This window comes from Mastigoproctus giganteus, chromosome 7 (assembly GCF_048544385.1).
Source record: "Mastigoproctus giganteus isolate SK-2022 chromosome 7, ASM4854438v1, whole genome shotgun sequence".
Classification (NCBI taxonomy): Eukaryota; Metazoa; Arthropoda; class Arachnida; order Uropygi; family Thelyphonidae; genus Mastigoproctus; species Mastigoproctus giganteus.
Genome location: NC_143581.1, coordinates 115,655,541 through 115,675,577, shown reverse-complemented (window position 1 = coordinate 115,675,577; position 20,037 = coordinate 115,655,541). Strand labels below are relative to the sequence as shown.

The window sequence follows — 20,037 nt, the reverse complement described above, 5'->3', positions numbered from 1 at the left end:
GGTGTTTTGCCAAGGTCATGAATACATCAGTTGGAAGAAAAATGGGATGCTAGCAGGTCAGCTTTATCCTTGCCGAAGTGACAACAGAACAATCTAGTTTGGATAGAGGTGGGAGCAGAGATGGGAAAAAGTTGCAGACAATAGCTTTGACAAGAGACCAGAATGCTCAGCTGTGATTAGGGCAAGAAGCAAGTTTTCTACTCTTAGCCTGTTCAAAATCTAGTTTGGATTGATTAAGAACTGCTTTACAATTGTTGCGAACTTCAGTGTAGGCAGAAAATGAAACTGAAGAATTAGAAACAAGCCAATTATGGTATGCAACATTCTTCTCTTGAACAGCCTTAGGACATTTATTGAAAAACCAAGGTTTAGATAAAGAACAAGATTTTAAAGTGGAGTGTGGGATAAAGGATTCCATTCCTGCAAGAATAAATTCACTGACACGTTATGAGCAAACATTGATGTCAGAAGTTTTGAAACAGTAATCTGACCAAGGAAAAGAAGAAAAATCTCGCAGGTCATCCCATTTTGCATTCTTGTAATGCCAAACAGCATGAGTTTGGGAATAACCAAGAGATAAAGGCTCCATTGGACAAGAGACAATCTCCAAGTTGTGATCTGAGGTGCCTAAAGGACCTCTCCCTTCGAATGTGTACTTAGAAGGGTTGTTGTGAGAAAAAGATCAAGCGTGTTGGCTGTATGGTTAGGATTGTCCAGTATTCTTGTAGGTAAATGAACAATCTGTGCAAGGTCATTAGTAATTGCAAAAGCTTCAGCATCTTGACAAGCTGGGTTGATGTGACTAGAAAACGGAAGCCAGCTGGAGTTTTGAGCATTAAAATCGCCAAGGAAAATTACCTCACTGTTAGGAAAGTTGGACTGGAGAAAGTCAAGTTGTAAAGAGAGGAAGTCAAAGAGCTCCAAGTGATTAGTGGAATTGGGAGAATGTTAGAGACAACAGATGAATTTGACACAATGAGGTAAAGAGATTTTAAGCCAGAGAAGATCGAAAAGAGGAGATTCCAAATTACCAAGTCTCTGACAGGGAATATCGGAATGGATATATGCACAAGTACTGCCTTTGAGGCGAAAGGAATCATACAGTGAATAATTTGGGCAAATGAGATGAGCAGTAGTTGAATCAACCGATAATTGAGATTGTCAGAAAAAGTACATCGGGTTTGGCAGACTGCAAGTGGAAATGGACATTGTTGAGATTAGAATTGAGACCATGTATATTTGTGAAATGAATTAGGAAGTGTTTGGGAGGTTTAGATCTTTTCGCAGATAAGCTTACTCAATTAGTTTGACAATTCATTGTGTATTCAATGGTAAGAAAAAGTGGGTGGGACATGCTGTATGAAGTAATGAAATTTTTACATGAAATAAAGAAAAATGATCCAATTATAAACCTTCTGTGAATCCCCACTATACTCTAATGTTTGAACTTTGTAGTGATGTTTCATGCACAGCAGATGGACGAGAAGTTCCCCATATTTGGCATTTTTTTACATTTACAGCCCCATGAAGAATTAAATGTGCCTCATCAGACCACAAGATCATTCAAGCCCACGTATCGTCAAGTTCCATATGAGCCAGAAATAGTAGAGCAAAGTCTGTTCGTTGTTGCTGATCACAAGGCTAGTTCTTGCACTTGAATCTCGTATGGGAACTAGCGCAAAATTATTCGAAACAATTCACGTACAGTAGACCAAGGAAGGTTCAAGTCTCTTGACACACACCTCTGGCACTACTGATTGGTAGTGTTTTGCATTCTGATTTGGAGGCAATTGCAATTGCCACTTCATCCACTACCTCCATTCCGATATGTGGTTGTTCCCTGCCTGGAATTATACCTAACTCCCCAGTTGCTTTAGATTTCTTTATTAGTTTTCTAAGCCCACTGACATCAAAGGTCCTTTACGCAAACCTTTAAATTTCTGATATTCATGTAGTGCTGCATTAGCATTACTATTATTCTGATAGAACAGTTTTACTAAGAGAGCTCATTCCTTTTTTGTAAGAGCCATAATGATTATTGACTTGGCATTGGCCTTTCTGCTTTTATCTAACAGGATGTCATTTTCGTAAGCAGTGTGTCATGAAATAAATTACAAGTTTTACATATTTTTCCCCAGTGGCAGAAATTTGAACTAATTTTTTTTTCCTTTTACAAAATGCTTCCCCATACCCTAAATGACATACCCACCGATTTTCACAGCGCTAACCATTTTGACACTAGAGTCTCCTTAATAGGGAAAATTATTTTAAAACCGTCTGGCACTAAATATAAAAAAAAAAAAAAAAAAATTGTTACATTTCCTGTCTAGTCAGTAACAGCAAAGATATTCATCATATTTCATTTCCAACCTTATTTAAAATGGGGAATGGTATGCATTTTAAATAAATAGTAACAGCTGCTTGAAAAAATTCTTTCTATGTGTCCACTTTTGTAAATATGACTTATGTTGTTGTTGTTGTTTGGTTTTTAGGAGCATTAGCAACTAAGGCCATATTGCTCCGGAGATATGCAGTAGTCATTCACTGACCTTTCCGCATCCTCCGTATTTGGTGGTCACGGGCTCGAACCCCAGTCTAATCAGAAAGCGTGTGCTATGCGCTGCTGCTCCTGCCCACCTGGCTACGGAGGCACCTTGACTTATGATGACAATGACATTTGAATGAATTTTTCATTTAGCTTTAGTTTTGCTATAGATAAATAAAAAAAATAAAAAAAAACAATGTTTATATTATTTTTTAAATCAGCCTTTTATTTTACTGATCCTTTACTTTTACAAGATTTTACACTGAATTACATTGCTTGGAGAAATAAAAAAGGAATTGTGTTGACCATTTACAGAAAATAAATAATTGTTTACTTAAATATCAACTTTTTAAACATTATTTACGATGTCTGGTTAAAATATTATATAGGTACCTTCCATGCTTTGGCCAAACAATGCAGTAAAAATTAGGGAAGAGATATTTTTGCACATCTTAAATAATTAATTATTTAAAATAGCTTTGAATAGAAACAAAAAAAGTAATATAAAATCTAATCTGCAGTAAGTACAAATAAAATTTTTGTTCAATACTTCCACCACAGCATGAGGATCCTTCAAAGTCTTACTAGTATCCGTGACATGACATCCTCAGTCCCTAAACCAGAATTTCTGAAACTTTTTTAGTCATAGGGCACCTGTCATCTCACAATATATTTATGGAACACTTACGAAACACAGGTTTAGAAGGACTGTTTTGCTAATATTATTTTATTATATACGATGCACTATGCATGAGGAGCAACTTTATTTCCAACACATGTAAAGCTGAAATTCAAATAACTGTCATCATACTTTCATTTTGGTCTTTTATTAGTTGGTTCCTATTTTTTCACTTCAGATTTTTGGCGAACAAAAGGCTGCGATTATTCATCCTCACTTTGAAGTGTGACAATATTGTGTTCATTTTCATCGACAACAGTTGCAATACAAGAAGTACTTGCTTCTCGTTTAAAGTTCCTTTTTTTCAACCACAAATCCATGGTCATTTATTTTAATAATAATATTTTGAAATATAGATAATCTATCTGTATTTTGGATAAAACTATCCAAAAAAATTTATACAAGGAAGTGAGTTTAGTTATGATATCGGTTCGCTTCCTCCTCTCCTTCAACCCATGTATTCTAGGCTAAATCGCATATGAATGGCATATTAGATCACTATATTGCTATATTTTTGTAGATGTCATTACCTCTATGTGTACTTCTCTATGCAAAAGTCTGCCATTATAAAGTGTTCCCCAGTCTATTTGATTATTAGTTCTATGCCAGTATATTAATAACTGGAAGAAAAAAAAAATGTTAAAAATTATAATGATACAAAAGTGGTACACGCTACAAATGTACAAAATTTATTTATTTTATTTTTTTAATTATTAATTACGATTTTTCACGGAACACAGTTTGGAAAACCCTGCCCTAAAGAATTCTAGAGACTCCAGAAATGGGTCTTTGACAGATCAATTTCCATACGCATACTATTTGAGCTGCAACCTTTGGCTGAATCGCACTCAGCTTCACCAGGATGCCTGTGCCACATCGGCCAGATGCCGTCATCCATCTTCCAGTGAGCCCTCTGTCTTCATGTTTTACCTTTTCATAGAATGCTTTATGTGATAAATACAGTAATGCTTATATGTGGCATGAGTTTTTAGTTATTTATGGACATGTGCTTAGATATGTATTGAATTTTATTTAGGGTGTATTTTGCAGTGCTAATATTATTTTAGCACTGCAAAAATAATCACTTCCTTAATCTCTAATACACACTGGGAGACTCCAAAGACCAAGAGCTATTTGATTGATGCAAATTTCATGATATCTTTCCATCAGGTAAATTTATATTTTTACATTACATTAAGTCCCTGACATACATAAGAGATATGTTGCAGGACTTCTTACATAAGTTGAGTTTTACATAACTCGGGAATGACTAATAAAATATTGCTACTATATCCCTGATATGTCAAAATTACGAAAACTACATAATATCCCGAGAAGAATGAAGAAAAATAGTTATATATTTTTCAATTAATTATTTATATATGGAAAAATAGTTATATGTTTTTAATTAGTTCAATTAAAAACAAACTTTATCTGGGGACAGCAGTGAAGTAGCCGGAGTGGCACATAAGAAAAGAAAACATAAAAGGAAAAAAAAAAAAAATGCATGGTATTGTACTCTAAAAACTGATATGTATTTCGTAGCCTTGGTTATTATAGTTGACATCATTGGTGCCGACCCTTCACCCCTTCTCGTATTCTGTCTTTGTCCTTTATTATTGTTTATTATTATGTTCACTGTTGACACTGACAAATCTAATTTCCGCACGATACTTGTTAATGTTTGACCATTTTCATACATAAGTAGGCATACTTATGTATGAAACTACACATAATTTTCTGATCCAAATCGATCACTTTCATTTTCTTGGTAGATTTACTAGCCCTGCTGTCACTTATTCTCTTAGTTGGCCCCATGATACGATCAAAATGAAATTTTCTGTAAAGAATTTCACAGGGTTAAGGCAGAAACACATTATTATTACCTCATGTGAGCTCACATTTTACTAAAGAACATTTCTGGAGGTCACTACCATAAAACAATAAAAACAGTATGCAGTTTCCAGTTTATTGGGCTTTCCTGTTAGTGCAATTTATTATAAACGGGTAGTAAACTCGATCTTATTGCATTTGCAACAATACCGATAGCTGGAATTCTGTGGATTTTTATGTTATTGAGGTCTTTCCCCTTCACTGAAATCTTCAGTCATATTAAAAAACATAAATTAATTTTCAGATTCTTTGCTTCATTTCTATTTTTTAAGCTTGTTACTCTGTATTCTCACTTGTGCAATTTGTGCATGCCGTGTTCGTCGTTATTGATTGCTTATTATTATTATTATTATTTTTTTTTACTGTTTTAAATTTTGCCATCCTAAAAAAAAATAATAAAAAAATAAAATTGAGTGAAAAAAAAAATACGTAAGTCTGAAGTTATATAACTCGGGCTTACGTAAGTCGGAGACTTACTGTATTTTCTGTGTGATGCCTTTAGATAGCCAAAAACACAAATAGCTGGATGCAGTCAAGTTTCACTAACAGACATCAAAATGCCAACTCACTAATATCCATGCTGCACTACGCTCAAGTTAAGTACTAGAAGAAGTTGTCCCATCCAATTTTTGTGACCTGGGAGGCAGTGACTTTATTTACTAGGAAGCTGCACATCAGTGACTGAAAAACATATCAGAAAAACACGCCATTTGAAGCCTACTATAAATGCCATAAATTAGTGTGAGTAAACTGCCAAAAGTAGTTAATCTTGGTGCTTGAATATTCTAAGGAATCTCCCTCTCATTCTGCCTTTTCCCTGCACTAACTGCTTTCATTGGCCTTTTTCTTTGCTTCTTGAAAACTGTCTTCAGTAGTTCTTTATTTCATACAGATAATCAATACAACAGGAAAATGTCTCAAGTTTCAGGTTAACCGACTTGTGACAGCTGACACAATCTATATGAATTCTGTTCTTGATGACAAAGCTATATGAATTCTGTTCTGGCAGAATTTCAATCGCAAAATTGTCATCTGGATCAAGATCTTATTTTATTTGCAAGGCAGTGCCGGAATGACATGCCAAATGTGATCAAAAAAGATGCAACATTTAGACCCTAGTAAATACTGAAATCCTCCTCAGAGCATAGTAAATTGCACAACCGTTCTTACTCCCTCCATACTTGCCTAATCACTTAAAACAGCAATAGATCTTCAGACCTGACCATTGACATGAGTGCTGCTACTCTATCCACTGACACTATAGTGGGGCCTGCAGCTGCATTTCTGACTCCTACTACTATCCCTTGACGAACGAAAGAGGAATTCATTTCCCGATGGCATTGACCAGATGCACACTGAGCAAGTACTGTCTCATGAACCAATTAGATTGCCAGATTTTAAGGGAATTATGAGTCATTTGAAAACCAGCTTGCTTCAACATTTAAATAAATAAACAACAGTTCCTGGTGGTTATACATGAACCTTAAACAATGTGACCGGTACAGTCTGTAGTTGCGAAGTTAGTGCTGATCGCTGCCATCCCCTATAGTTGAAGACTCAAGTACATGAGTAATGGCAAATGATGCTCCAGCACTAACTGCACTGCCTGAGGAATTACAAGCAGCACATGTAACACAGAACCAGCTGAAAACTTGGGCATAGATAGTGGTTCCATCCCACACACTTAATCAGAATAATTCCAAAAATTGAACAGCCAGCTTGGCAAGAGGCCTGAACCAAAACATCAAGCCAAATTGCAATTGGATGATGGTTACTTCCACTATATCAAAAATTAAAGTACTGAAGAGCCTTTAGATGGAATTTACCTGTATCTGCTTGCATTCTCAATCTTTACACTGCACTGTGTCTCAGGCAAGTTACAGCCTATCAGTCAGCCTTCCATTTGCCACCCTCTTGGAGTCTTAATTTGCCCATTCTACCTGTTAAACACTTCACCACAAAGTGCCATTGTGGTTGAGTCACATCTACCAGAAGCTAGCTGACTGGACTCTACTGCAGACTGTATATATTTCCATCGTTATGAAAGTCAGTAGTTCATGGAATTACACGTCATGCTCATTTCCTCTGAGGTGAAATCAAGACACCCTTCCGAAATCAAGAGTAGCTGTTGCTACTCTTGATTTCGGAAGGGTGTCTTGAATTATTCAAACAGGAATTTGTGCAGATGCTCTCCCCACAAACTATGAGGCCTTCTGCACTGACAAGAATTGTCATGGCCCCACTTGCAGACTGATGTACTAGAATGCAAAAAGTTTTCTTGATAAGCTTCATGCTGTGGTACAGATACTTCTCTCTGTGAAGATTGATATGTTGCATGTAAATGAGACCTGTCTGGATTGTGATCAGAAATTTTTCTCAGTTGCCTACCCTGCTTGTTTACATCCCTTATTAAATCAAGAGATTTGAGAAGAGGAGGTAGAACTGCTATCTTCAAACCACTGCTGTTTGAATTTGTCATGTAGACATCCATTCAAATGCCAGGTTATGAAACTCTGTCTGCCCTTCTGACTCACCATGATACCCTCAGTGATCTATATGCTTTGCCATCAATCGAATTGATCCATAGTGCCTCAAACTGAATTATGAATCAGCTTCACTTACCAACATCTCATATAATCTGTGGGGATTTTAACCTGATAACTCAATTAGGTAATATTAAGTAGCTCCTTTATCATCTTACCTTCACTAGTCTCCAGTTTATTAATGATTTTTCCACTAGTGATGACAATCAGCTTTACTTCACCTTGTCTCCATTCTGTGCATAACAGACTTTCCTCCAGAAACAGCCTTTGTTCTCCCTCAATGTGGTACCTGTTAGTGGTGAGAGGACCTCTGAATCATGATGCTGAAGCTATAAATCTTGTATCACTGGGATCCAACAATAACAGCCTAGGCTAATACCATAGAAATCTGATGTGTTTGCCACACACTGGAACCTGTGAAAACTCAGAAAAGTGAATTTTGGTGGTTGAGGTTCCTGCTTTGACAAGATGGGTGGTCCTTGGGATGGTTTGCCCATGATAGTGGGTTCACCTCCAAGGGTCAACTTTGTCAATGCAATGCTGCTATTGACGTGGTCTGAGAAACAGGAGGAAGGCTGGTGGTGGTGCACATGTGGATTCTAGGTACTCCTAGTGTCCTACTTCCAACTACATTTATTGCTTTCTGGGCAGGTATGCATCTCTTTCAACACCATGATTGGAGGGAGCCTTGGCACTGAAACAAGATATAAACCTAATGAATCCTGTAATAGTCTAAATTTTTCTGGGACTCCAACATGTCCTTTGTCTGAATACATGCATTTGATTCAGATGTTCATAACACCACTGCAGAAAAATGGCTCAGGATGGAAGAAATATGAGGATCTACACTGAGTTGTCTTTGCATTAGCAAAACCTGCCTAATATCTCGTGGTGCCAACTTTTGCTTGTAATTTAGCCCATTTCTAGCTACAGGGTGTTTTTGTGGTACTGCTACCCATGCATTGCACAATATGTCCTGTAATACCCACACATTGTCAGCTGGATGGTCTTAGCATCAGTCCTTTTTCGGTGGATCCCAAACATTCACAGTTGTGCTGAAATGGGAGATCATGGGAGGACAGAGAATTCATTGTCACATTCCTGAAACCAGTTAGCCACCTCCCGGGTCTTGTGTATAGATGCATGGTCAGCAACAAAAGAAAGTTAAGGGTTCTCATCGCGCCATTGAGTAACAGTGACCAGCGATCCAGGTCATGCTTCAAAAACCATCCCCTGTGTCCCACATCATTCCATTGTGTGTGTACTAAATATTTTTAACATTCTTATTGAGTTCGCGCGTACAGCTATAAAGGTTTCTCCATTTTAATCATAGATTGTCTGGCTATATCCCTAGTCTGTAAAATATGGTTTTGTAAACTTTTGAAATAACTTCTATACTTCTACAAATTGAATCAAGAAAAAATTACTATAATTCAATATATTCAATAATAATCAGTCAAGAAAAAATTACTGGACACCCAGTGAATTTTGGCGAATTTCAATTTACAGGTAACTCTCGTATAACATGGTAGTTAGGTGCCTATAAAATCTCGTGTAATGCGACACCATGTTATATGGGACTAAGAACCAGTACAAAAAAGGAGGTTATGTTCCAAAAGCTAACAAAAAATAGATCATTTTTTATAGCTATCAGAAACTTAAGTTTTATTAAAAATAGTAATAACTGAACAAACTATCATAAAAAACCTTACAAACTGTAACACATATGTCAGATAATATACATTAATTTAATTTTCTTCCTCTTCATCGCTGATAAGCCCAACCAAATGAGAACGATTTCTCTGTTGCAGAATATCGTCACCTTGTTACCTTTCTTCTGCCATTTAGATTTCATGTATCTTCTGCTCTCTCTAAAAAATCAGTAATCTCATTTGTTTGCTTTTATTATTATTGCACTACACCCTTGCTTGACCTCACGCCTCAGGTTCGTGTACTTCCTAATTTTTTCCTCATGGGTTTTCTGGACATTGCTAGTGTTGGGCACCACTATGTCAATCAGGTAGGTAGCCTTTTCCTTCTTGTCTACGAGGGTTATGTCCGGTCTGTTGTGTGGTATGGTCTTTATCCATTATTATGACACAGTGCCAGTACAGCTTGTGGGTTGGGGTCTCTAGTACTATATGGGGTTCATACTTCTAGTGTGGTACACTTTCTTTTGTCAACTTGTATTTCCTTGCTAGCTTCTGATGTATTATCCTGGCTACCTGTCATGTCTATGAGTGTACTCAGTCTGGGTGATCCCTCTTGCATCCCTCTATGAAGTGTTGGAACGTTTCTGAGGACAGATGGCATCGTCGGCATGTGTGATCTGACAATCTGGGCTCCTTTGCAATGTATTTTCTTTTGTTTCTGGTGTTGATTACCTGGTATTGGATAGCTAGAATGAATTCTTCATTCTCAGGGAAGAGCTCCCCATTTGTGAGCCATGCAATGGAAGCAATGTTATCGATGTGATATTGATGGAGGTCATTGTAGTGTCTGCCATGGAGTGTCTTCTTTGCCAATCTTTCTAGCTTTGTTTCTTGTGCCATCTGGGCGGGAGGGGGCTCCTCGCTTAGGTTGAGTGGAGTATATCACTTATCTATCTTCCTTATGGCATGGTGGAGTACCGTGTTGTTCTCGAAGTAATCCTTCAGGTTAACTATCACTGTTTTCTGTTGCTCTATCAGGCCCATTCCTCCCTCTTTCTGAGCTATTGTTAGTCTCTCTACTGCTGGCTTCTGGTGGTGTTGGTAGCTCTTGGTCATCATTGTCCTTGTCTTTCATATGATAACCTCTATCTTATTATTATTATATTATTTTTCCCTGATTGGGGGTTCCAACTCATGACGGGTATTGCTACCAAGTACACAGGGTGGTTGTTGTTATGTCTGGTGTTACTGTTGGTTGAGGAACTCTCTGACTATCCTACAAGTGTTCAGGATTGTGACTGTATAGAGTTCCTTGTAGGTGTTCACTGGGAGGTCTATTTCTGCTGGGCTGTTATAGCACCATACCTGTGGTTGACAGATTGGGATGGTCATTACTTGTTGCATATGCCATATCTCTTTGATCTCCTGTCTTAAGTTCATGTACTTCCTGATTTTTTTTCCCCATTAGTTTTCTGCAGGTTGCCAGTGTTGGATATGGCTATGTCAGTCAGATCGGTAGGCTTTTCCTTCTTGTCCACAAGGGTTGAGGACAAAGGTCTGTTGTGCAGGATTGTCCTATCCGTTATTATGGAGCAGTCCCAGTACAGCTTGTGGGTTCAGGTCTCCAGTACTACTGCCTCCAGTTTGTACTTGTAGTACGGTACACTTTCTTCAATCAATTAGTATTTCCTTGCTATCTTCTGATGTATTATCCCGGCTACCTGGTCATGTCTATGAGTGCATACTCAGTTTGGATGATCACCTTGCATCTCGCGGTGATGTGCTGGATTGTTTCTGAGGCCAGGTGGTATCATCGACATGTGTCATCAGACACTCTGGTCTCCTTGTCGATGTATTTTCTGTAGTTACTGGTGTTGATTACCTGGTCTTGAATGGCGAGCATGAAACCATTAGTCTCGGGGAAGAGCATCCCGCTCGTGATCCATGCATTGGAAGTAATTTTATTTGTGTGATCTTGATGGAGATTATTGTAGTGTCTGCCATGGAGTGTCTTCTCTGCCCATCTTTCTAGCTTCGTTTGTGCTTCCTGGTTGAGAGGGGGACTCCTCGCTTAGGTTGAGTGGGGTATACCACTTGTCTATCTTCCTGATGGCCTGCTGGAGTGCTGCAATGTGTTTCTGGAAGTAATCCTTCAGGTTAGCAATCACTGTTTTTGTTGCTCAGTGAGGTGTATCATGCCCCTTCCTCCTTTTTTCCGGGCAATTGTCAGTCTCTCCACAGCTGATTTTGGGTGGTGTTGGCAGCTCTTGGTCATCATTGTCCTTGTCTTTCTCATGATATTCTCCAGCTCGGAGTTAGTCCTATGATCCCAAAGGAGTATGTTAGCAATGGAACTGCATAGGTGTTTAGGGCTTTAACTGTGTTCCCTCCATTCACCTTTGCTTTCAACGGGCTTCTGAGTCTCTGATGGTATTTTTTGGTCAGGCAGGCCTTAATTTCCTTGTGCTGTAACTGCTGAGCCTGCATCATCCCCAAGTATTTGTAGGCATCTCCCTCTGCCATGACTTTGATCTCTTTACCAATCTGCAGCTGGTAGTTTCGGTTGACTAGTTTTCCATCCTAATATCATTGCTGAATTCTTCAGTGATCTGGAGTAGTTGCTGGAGCTGCTTCTCCGTTCTCATTTGATGTCATCCATATACATCAGGTGGGTGAGGGTGTACAGGTTTTTCCTTCCTTCTTTGAGGTTATATCTATATTTGCTACTGTTGAGCATGGTGGATAGTGGGTTAAGTGTTAGACAGAACCACAATGGATTCAGGGCATCTCCCTGAAAGATTCCTCTCCTGATGGGAATTGGCCTGGTTGTGATATTTTCAAACTTAATGGTGGTTCTCCGTTTTGCCATTGTTTCTCCTAGGACGTTTGTCACTATTGGATTGACTTAGCAGATGTTAGGACCTCTATTACCCAACTATGAGGTACAGAGTCGAAGGCATTGCAGTAATCTATGTAAGCCGTGTACAGGTTGCAGTGATTCTTGTAGGCATGCTCTGTAACTGCGGCATCTGTAGTTAATTTCTCCTTGCATTCTTTGCTCAGCCGATTTCGTCCTTTCTGCTGTTCGACCATTATGTTCTGGCACTACAAGTGGTCTGATATCTTCCTGGTTATACAGCTGGTTAGTATCTTGTACATCACTGGGAGGCAGGTGATTGGCCTATATTTTGCTGGGTTTCTTGTATCTTCATATTTAGGTTTCAGATGTGATTCTTTGAGTCTTTGGGATTGTCTCTGGGTGCCTTATCATTCAGTTGAACTGCTCTGCCAGTTGCTTGTGTGTGCAAGTGCGCTTTTTGTATGAGTAGTTGTGGATGTGGATTCTTATAATCGGGGTTTTAATTTTCCAGATATTGACTGAAATTTGTGTGTTGGTAACTCACACACTAGCAAGGCTTTTGTGGATTTATTGGATGATTGTTTTCTACATCAGTATGTTCGAGAAGCAACTAGAGGGAGTAATACTCTTCATCTGATTATCAGTAATGATTCTTCATGCATTACGAATCTGCAGATAAAGGAACCACTGGGTGGCAGTGATCACAGTGTGCTGAAGTAGGATTTACCCAAAGAGGTAACTACCATCAGGTGTAAAGGGAACGGTTTTTGCTTTTGTAAAGGCGACTACGGTGGTCTGAGACAGTATTTAAATTCTATATGGTGGTTCCAACTGATGATGTTACCAACAGCAAATTCAAAACGGGAAGCAGTCAAAGAATTTATCTTGGAAGCTACTAGGCTTTACATACCAACTAAGAAATATTGTTCAAAGTTTAGGGCTAAATGGATGTCAGATGAACTAATGAGACAAATGGCAGAGAAGAAAAATGTATGGGATATATAAAAATTAATGGGTGACATGGAAGCCTATGATAGATATAAGCTGGTCTGTAACCAAGTCAGAAAGAAGATTAGGCAGACAAAGGCAGATTATGAGAAGAAAAATGCATGGGATTCATATAAATTAATGGGTGACATGGAAGCCTGCGATAAATATAAGCTGGTCTGTAACCAAGTCAGAAATGAGATTAGGCAGGCAGAGTCAGATTAGGAGAAATCCTTGGCAAATGATGCAAAGAAAAACAACAAAGAGTTCTTTACCTATGTAAAATCTAGAAGGAAAGGGATGAATCAGATTGGTCCACTGGATGTTAATGGTTCAACTGTTGATGATCCTGCCCAGTTAGCTAACAAACTAAATGAGTATTTTGCATGTACAGTCACCTATGAGGAGTTATTCAGGGAGGGGAATGCTAGAGGTGAGTTAAACTATGGCAGTGAGCTAGATGATTTTGTGATAACTGAGAGGAAAATGGAGGAGAAATTGTTGAAGATAAACATAAAAAAAGGCATCCGGAGTGGATGAGATCTATCCGGTTATATTAAAGGAGGCAGCAAAGAAATTAAGCAAACCGTTAGCCATAATTATGAGAGCTTTTTTTGGACTCAAGTGAGGTACCCATGGACTGGAGATGTGCAAATGTGACCCCAATTCACAAAGGAGGATCAAAGGGCAACCCAAGTAATTATAGACCTGTTAGTTTAACTTCTGTTCCAGGAAAATTAATGGAGGCACTGGTTAAAGAAGCACTGCAGGATCATCTAGACAAGACTTCAGTTATAGCTCGGACACAGAATGGTTTTGTTAAGGGAAAGTCTTGCCTGACCAATTTGATTCGATACTATAATGTGGTCACAAAGGAACTGGATGCAGGGAATAACTTTGATATCATATATTTGGATCTTAGAAAGGCTTTTGATACTGTTGCACATGGAAGGCTGCTGCACAAATTGGAGCAGTGTGGCATTGGAGGCAAATTGCTCTAGGGATAAAGGGATGGTTGAGTGGGAGAAGACAGAGAGTGGTAATCAATGGACTCTGATCATCATGGACTAATGTTATTAGTGGAGTCCCTCAGGGTACAGTGTTGGGTCCATTGTTGATTTCTGTATTTATAAATGATATTGATGATGGTATATCAAGCTTAATGTCCAAGTTTGCAGACGATACGAATATTGGCAGGGTTGTTAAGGACACTAATGACAGTATGCTGCTGCAACAGGATCTAGAAAAGTTGAGCAGATGGGCTGAGAGGTAGCAAATGAAGTTTAACATTGACAAATGTAAAGTACTTCATATGGGAAGCAGTAACCCCATAGTGACGTATCAACTCTGTGGTACTACACTGACAGTGGTAGAGAACGAAAAGGACCTGGGGGTAATTGTGCAGGCAGATATGGAGTTTTCTGAATAGTGCAGATGGTCTGCAAGAGTAGCTCATAGTGTTTTGTCAATGATATACAGGAGTTTTTTAGCGTGGATAAGGAAGTGATTATCCCCTTGTATAAGGCAATGGTCAGGCCACACCTTGAGTACTGTATACAGGTCTGGAGACCTCATTTTAAGAAGGATGTAGAGATGTTGGAACGGGTACAGAGAAGGGCAACAAGATTAGCTAATGGAACAAAAGGTTGCTCTTACGAAGAAGACTTAAATTTTGCAAATTGTGTCTGGAGACTTAGGCACCTGTGAGGTGATCTGATTGAGGTGTATAAAGCCTTGAATGGTTTGAGTATGCACAATGCTGATGGGATTCTTCCTCTTGCTCAGAATAATCACCTGAGAGGGCATAAATTAAAATTGAGGAAAGACAGATGTAAGATAGATGTGTGGAAGTTTGCCTTTAGCCAGCGGGTAGTTGGTTGTTGGAACAGACTTCCATCCTTTGTTGTGGAAGTGGATAGCCTAAATAAATTTAAGGCTGAGCTGGACAAGTATTTGGAACAAATGGAGAGGTGAAATGAGAGTGGGTTTTTTTTTTTTTTTTGGCTGATGCTGCATAAGCTTGCTTTCTTGCATTCATATGCCTCTATTAATGCTAATGTTATCTATTCCTGGAGTTCACCAGTTGTGAGAGTTCTTGATCATCTGTTTTACTTCTTCCTCCCTAATCTCCCACTCTCTAATTTTTGTATGTCCTTGGTTTTCTTGTGTTCTAGTTCTATCCAGGTGGCTCGGCTGTTATGTCTTACTTCCCTGCTCCATATGTTTCCCCAGAACTCCTGAATCGTCTTCTTCTTGGATGGTCCATTTCCTGCTTTCTCATCCTTTCCCAGTTTCCTATAGATAGCTCTTTGGTCTTCATCGAAGATTCTGTTGTTTATTTTCCTCTGTGAACTTTCTATTTCTATCGCTGTAGTCTCTTGCTGAGGGCAAGGAGGATCTGCTTCAATGTGTCGAAGTACTCCCGTATTCTCTGATTTTTTGTCTCATGTTTGCTGTGGATGCTCTCTGTCTTGAGGATGCTCTTCACTTTTCCAATTAATTTCTTACTCCTGTTGTCCTGTTGGTACTGGGTCAATTGGCCTATCTTGTCTCTTAATTCTTATATCTTCTGCTGAGGTCTTCTTTCCCAAGCTGGCAAGTCCTTCTGTGTTTGGTTCTTCTGCTGCTAGTCTCTCGTTTCTCTTTCATTAATCCTAGTGGCTGGGTGATACAGCAGCACAATACACGGCTATATGGATGGCTTCCAGTGTTGCACCATTGCTGTCATGGTAATGAGGTATTATTTGCCGATTGAGATGGCCTGTGACTCCTCAAGGTTCTATTCAGCCTCTACTTCGGTATCACGTGAGTCTTTGTGGGATCCATTCCTTCGAATTCTGTCTGCCTTCTTCCACTCTTCCTCTATTCTGTATATCCTGACCTCATCTCTTTCCACTTCTGCTGCTGTGTATTGTATTTCTTCTTGCTCTTCCTCCTCTGGTTCCGTATTCTTTATCCTTTTTAGTTAATCGCTCATGTCCTGCTTGATTTTTTCCAAGATTGCAGGAGCTATCAGGTTCTTCATGATGATGGTCCTTCTCTGGTCTGCTATTCACTGTTTGGTGACCTGAATATCCGGGAATTGTTCCAGCCACTGGTCTCCAGCTTCGTTATTTCTTAGTATGCTTGCATAATGTACATATTCATTTCGATGCTTCCCTTCACGCGTTGGCATTTTCTTCCTTCCTGGATGGTCACTAGCCCAGTTGTGCAGGAACAACTTCCGGTCGGTGGGGCTGGATGGTCTTGCCCTTATTATTATTATTAGTAGTATTGTTGCTCTTATATTATTTCTCCTTAATTGGGGGATTCCACTTCGGGAATGGTACTGCTACTAAGTACACAGGGTGGTTTTAATGTCTGGTGTTACTGTTGGTTGAGGAACTCTCCAACTATCCTACAGATGTTCAGGATTGTGACTTTCTGGAGTTCCTTGTAGGTGTTCTCTGGGAGACATATTGCTGTTAGGCTGCTATGTAGGGTCTTGCCCATACCGGTGGTCGACATGATGATTGGGATAGTCGTTACTTCTTGCATATGCCACATCTCCTTGACCTCATGTCTCAGGCTCGTGTACTTCCTAATTTTTTTTCTCATGGGTTTTCTGGACATTGTTAGTGTTGCGCACCACTATGTCAATCAGGTAGGTATTCTTCTCATCTTCTCATCTACAAGGGTTATGTCCTGTCTGTTGTGTGGGATGGTCTTATCTGCTATTATGGTGCGGTCCCAGTACAGCTTGTGGGTTGGGGTCTCTAGTACTGCCTGGAGTTTGTACTTGTAGTATGGTACACTTTCTTTGGTCAACTGGTATTTCCTCGCCAGCTTCTGATGTGTCATCTGACATTCTGGGCTCCTTTGCCATGTATTTTGTATAGTTTCTTGTGTTGATTACATGGTCTTGGATGGCCAGCCTGAATCCTTCAGTCTCAGGGAAGAGCTTCCCGCTTGTGAGCCATGCATTGGAAACAATGTTATTGATGTGGTTTTAATGGAGGTCATTGTAGTGTCTGGCATGGAATGTCTCCTTTGCCCATCTTTCTAGCTTCGTTTCTTGTGCCGTCTGGGCAGGAGGGGGCTTCTTGCTTAGGTTGAGTGGGGTATATCACTTATCTATCTTCCTTATGGCCTGGTGAAGTGGTGCTGTGTTGTTCTCAGAGTAATCCTTCAGGTTAACTATCGCTGTTTTCCGTTTCTCTATCAAGTCTATCACGCCCCTTCTCCCTCTTTCCGAGCTATTGTTAGTCTTTCCACTGGTGACTTTGGGTGGTGTTGGCGGCTCTTGGTCATCATTGTCCTTGTCTTTCGCATGATATCCTCTAGCTCAGTGTTAGTCCAATCTGTGATCCCAAAGGAGTATGTTACTACTGGAGCTGTATAGGTATTTATGGCTTAAATTTTTAATAATAATTATTATTATTATTATCATCATCATCATCATCATCATCATTATTATTATTATTATTATTATTAGCCATATGGTGCAAAGAGACTTATGCTGCATCAGCCAAAAAAAAAAGAAAAAAAAATTCCCCACTTACCCTGGGAGAGAGAGAGAGAGAGTCAGAAGTAGAAAGGAATCACCAATAAAGAGAAGAATGAAGATATCCAGCTCAGGACCCTGGGGTTTGCCAAGCCCAGTATGGAATTAAGCATTTTTGAAGCTCCCTTTTGAACTTTGTGCTACTTTCAGTTGAAGGATTTGCATCCAGAAAATAAGATTCTAATTGCTCGGCTAAGCTTATGCTTTCCCATATGTTTTTTAGTGTAAAATTTGAAACTTCAGAATTATCATCTGCACTATGATGGTATATCAGTATATCTTCGTATAGTCTGTAAACCTAGGCTTAATGTCTAGGTTTACAGACTATATGAAGGTTGGCAGTGTTATTAATGACACTAATGACAGTATGCTGCTGCAACAGGATCTAGAAAAGTTGAGCAGATGGGCTGAGAGGTGGCAAATGAAGTTTAACATTGACAAATGTAAAGTACTAAATATGGGAAGCAGTAACCCCCAGAGTAACGTATCAACTGTGTAGTACTACAATGACAGTGGTAGAGAATGAAAAGGACCTGGGGAGTAATTGTGCAAGCAGATATGAAGATTTCTGGGCAGTGCAAACGGTCTGCAAGAGTAGTTCACAGTGTCTTGTCAATGATATACAGGAAGTTTTTTAGCAGGGATAAGGAGGTGATTACCCCCTTGTATAGAGCAATGGTCAGGCCACACCTTGAGTACTGTATACAAGTCTGGAGGCCTCATTTTAAGAAGGATGTAGAGCTTTTGGAATGAAAGAAGGGCAACAAGATTAGTGAATGGAACAAAGGGTTGCTCTTATGAAGAAAGGCTTAAGTTTTGCAAATTACAGTGTCTGGAGACTAGGCACCTGTGAGGTGATCTCATTGAGGTGTATAAAGCCTTGAATGGTTTGAGCATGCTCAATGCTGATGGAATTCTTGTTCTTGCTCAGAATAATCGCCTGAGAGGACATAAATTCAAGTTGAGGAAAGACGGTTGTAGGATAGATGTGAGGAAGTCTGCCTTTAGCCAGCTGGTGGTTGATTGCTGGAACAAACTTCCATCTGTCGTAGAAGTTGATAGCTTAAAAATAAATTCAAGGCAGAAGTTGACAAACATTTGGAGCGAGTGGATGGGTGAAATATGGTTTTTTTTTTTTTTTTTTTTTTTGCTGATGCTATATAAGCTTACATTCTTGCATCATGTGCCTTTGCTAATGCTATCATCCTCTGAATTGATTTGGTTTACCTCTGCTGCCATTTCCACCAAATCCACTTTGCCAGCCTCTTTTCCTACTAGCAATTCTTGAACATCCTCAGTAGTCATAACATCAAAACCATCCCCTCCTACCGACTTAGCAAGTTGTACTATCGCACTGATTCTATTTTCTGCTGGTTCGACCATATTTCCTGAATGAACTGACTTGGCCATACATTTTTCCACACATTAATGTTCACAGTTGGTTTTACTTTGAGCAATAAAGCTGTGATTCTGATATAGTCCAAAATTTAAAAATGTTTCCATGCCTCCATCAGTTCAATAGATTTGGTATAATTTTTTTCCCAAAATCCATTGTAACAATTTTCTGATGTAATGAGCTTTAAAGGTAAATTAAAGAAGTTGTATTAGGTGGTAGGAATATTACTTCAACATTTGGATGACTTAAATCTTTTGGATGGCCTGGTGCATTATCCAATAGTAATAAAACTTTGAAATCTAGATTTTTTCTACAAGTTCAATAGCACAGAACATGAGGATTTCCCAACAAAATAAAATATAAGATGTCTGAATTTTTTTTTTTGCATAACGACTAGCAAAAAGCAGGGATTCACAAAAGGGAATGGAAACATTGAAAAATTATATCCAACATAATAATATTAGGGTTTTCCCCACACAAAAGCTCAAAAATACTGTGTTATGCGAGGTTTTCAGCAGTTCTCTAACTGTGTTAAAGCGAAACTGTGCTATATAAGTACTGTGTTGTGCAAGGATTGCTGCAATTTATCAATCATATTGGAGCAAAACCATGTTGTAGAAGTAACATGTTATACGGGGGTTGCCTGTATGTCATTATCAGCTGATACGAACAGGTGAGAAACATATAAGCTTTTGAGATGGCTTTTCTCATCTAACTTTGTATGATTTTCTTGAGTTGTTACTGTAAGGCTTTACATGTGGTATTACAACATTATTACAGTATTATGTCCATATATTTAAGGGCATACATATGTAAAGTATAAATTTTTAAAAAAATTTAGAACACCCTAAAAATATATATTTAAAAAAAAATACAAAATATTTCTTTTTTAAGGAAAATACCATTATGAAAAAATTTGAAATTTCAAACTATTTCTAA

General features: G+C 38.8%; 1 protein-coding gene across 11 annotated transcripts in view; it reads left to right on the top strand.

Annotated features, from left to right (window-relative positions):
* LOC150083163 (uncharacterized) overlaps positions 1-20,037 on the top strand; it is a 1,214,634-nt gene that overhangs the window by 740,481 nt on the left and 454,116 nt on the right. The window contains exon 1 of one of the 11 annotated variants that reach the window (XM_090377882.1): positions 4,033-4,128. The exons of the other annotated variants lie outside the window; for them this stretch is intronic. The gene's annotated coding sequence lies outside the window, so the exon portion shown is untranslated. Of the gene's footprint in view, positions 1-4,032; positions 4,129-20,037 lie in introns of those variants that run through there. 11 annotated transcript variants of the gene reach the window in all.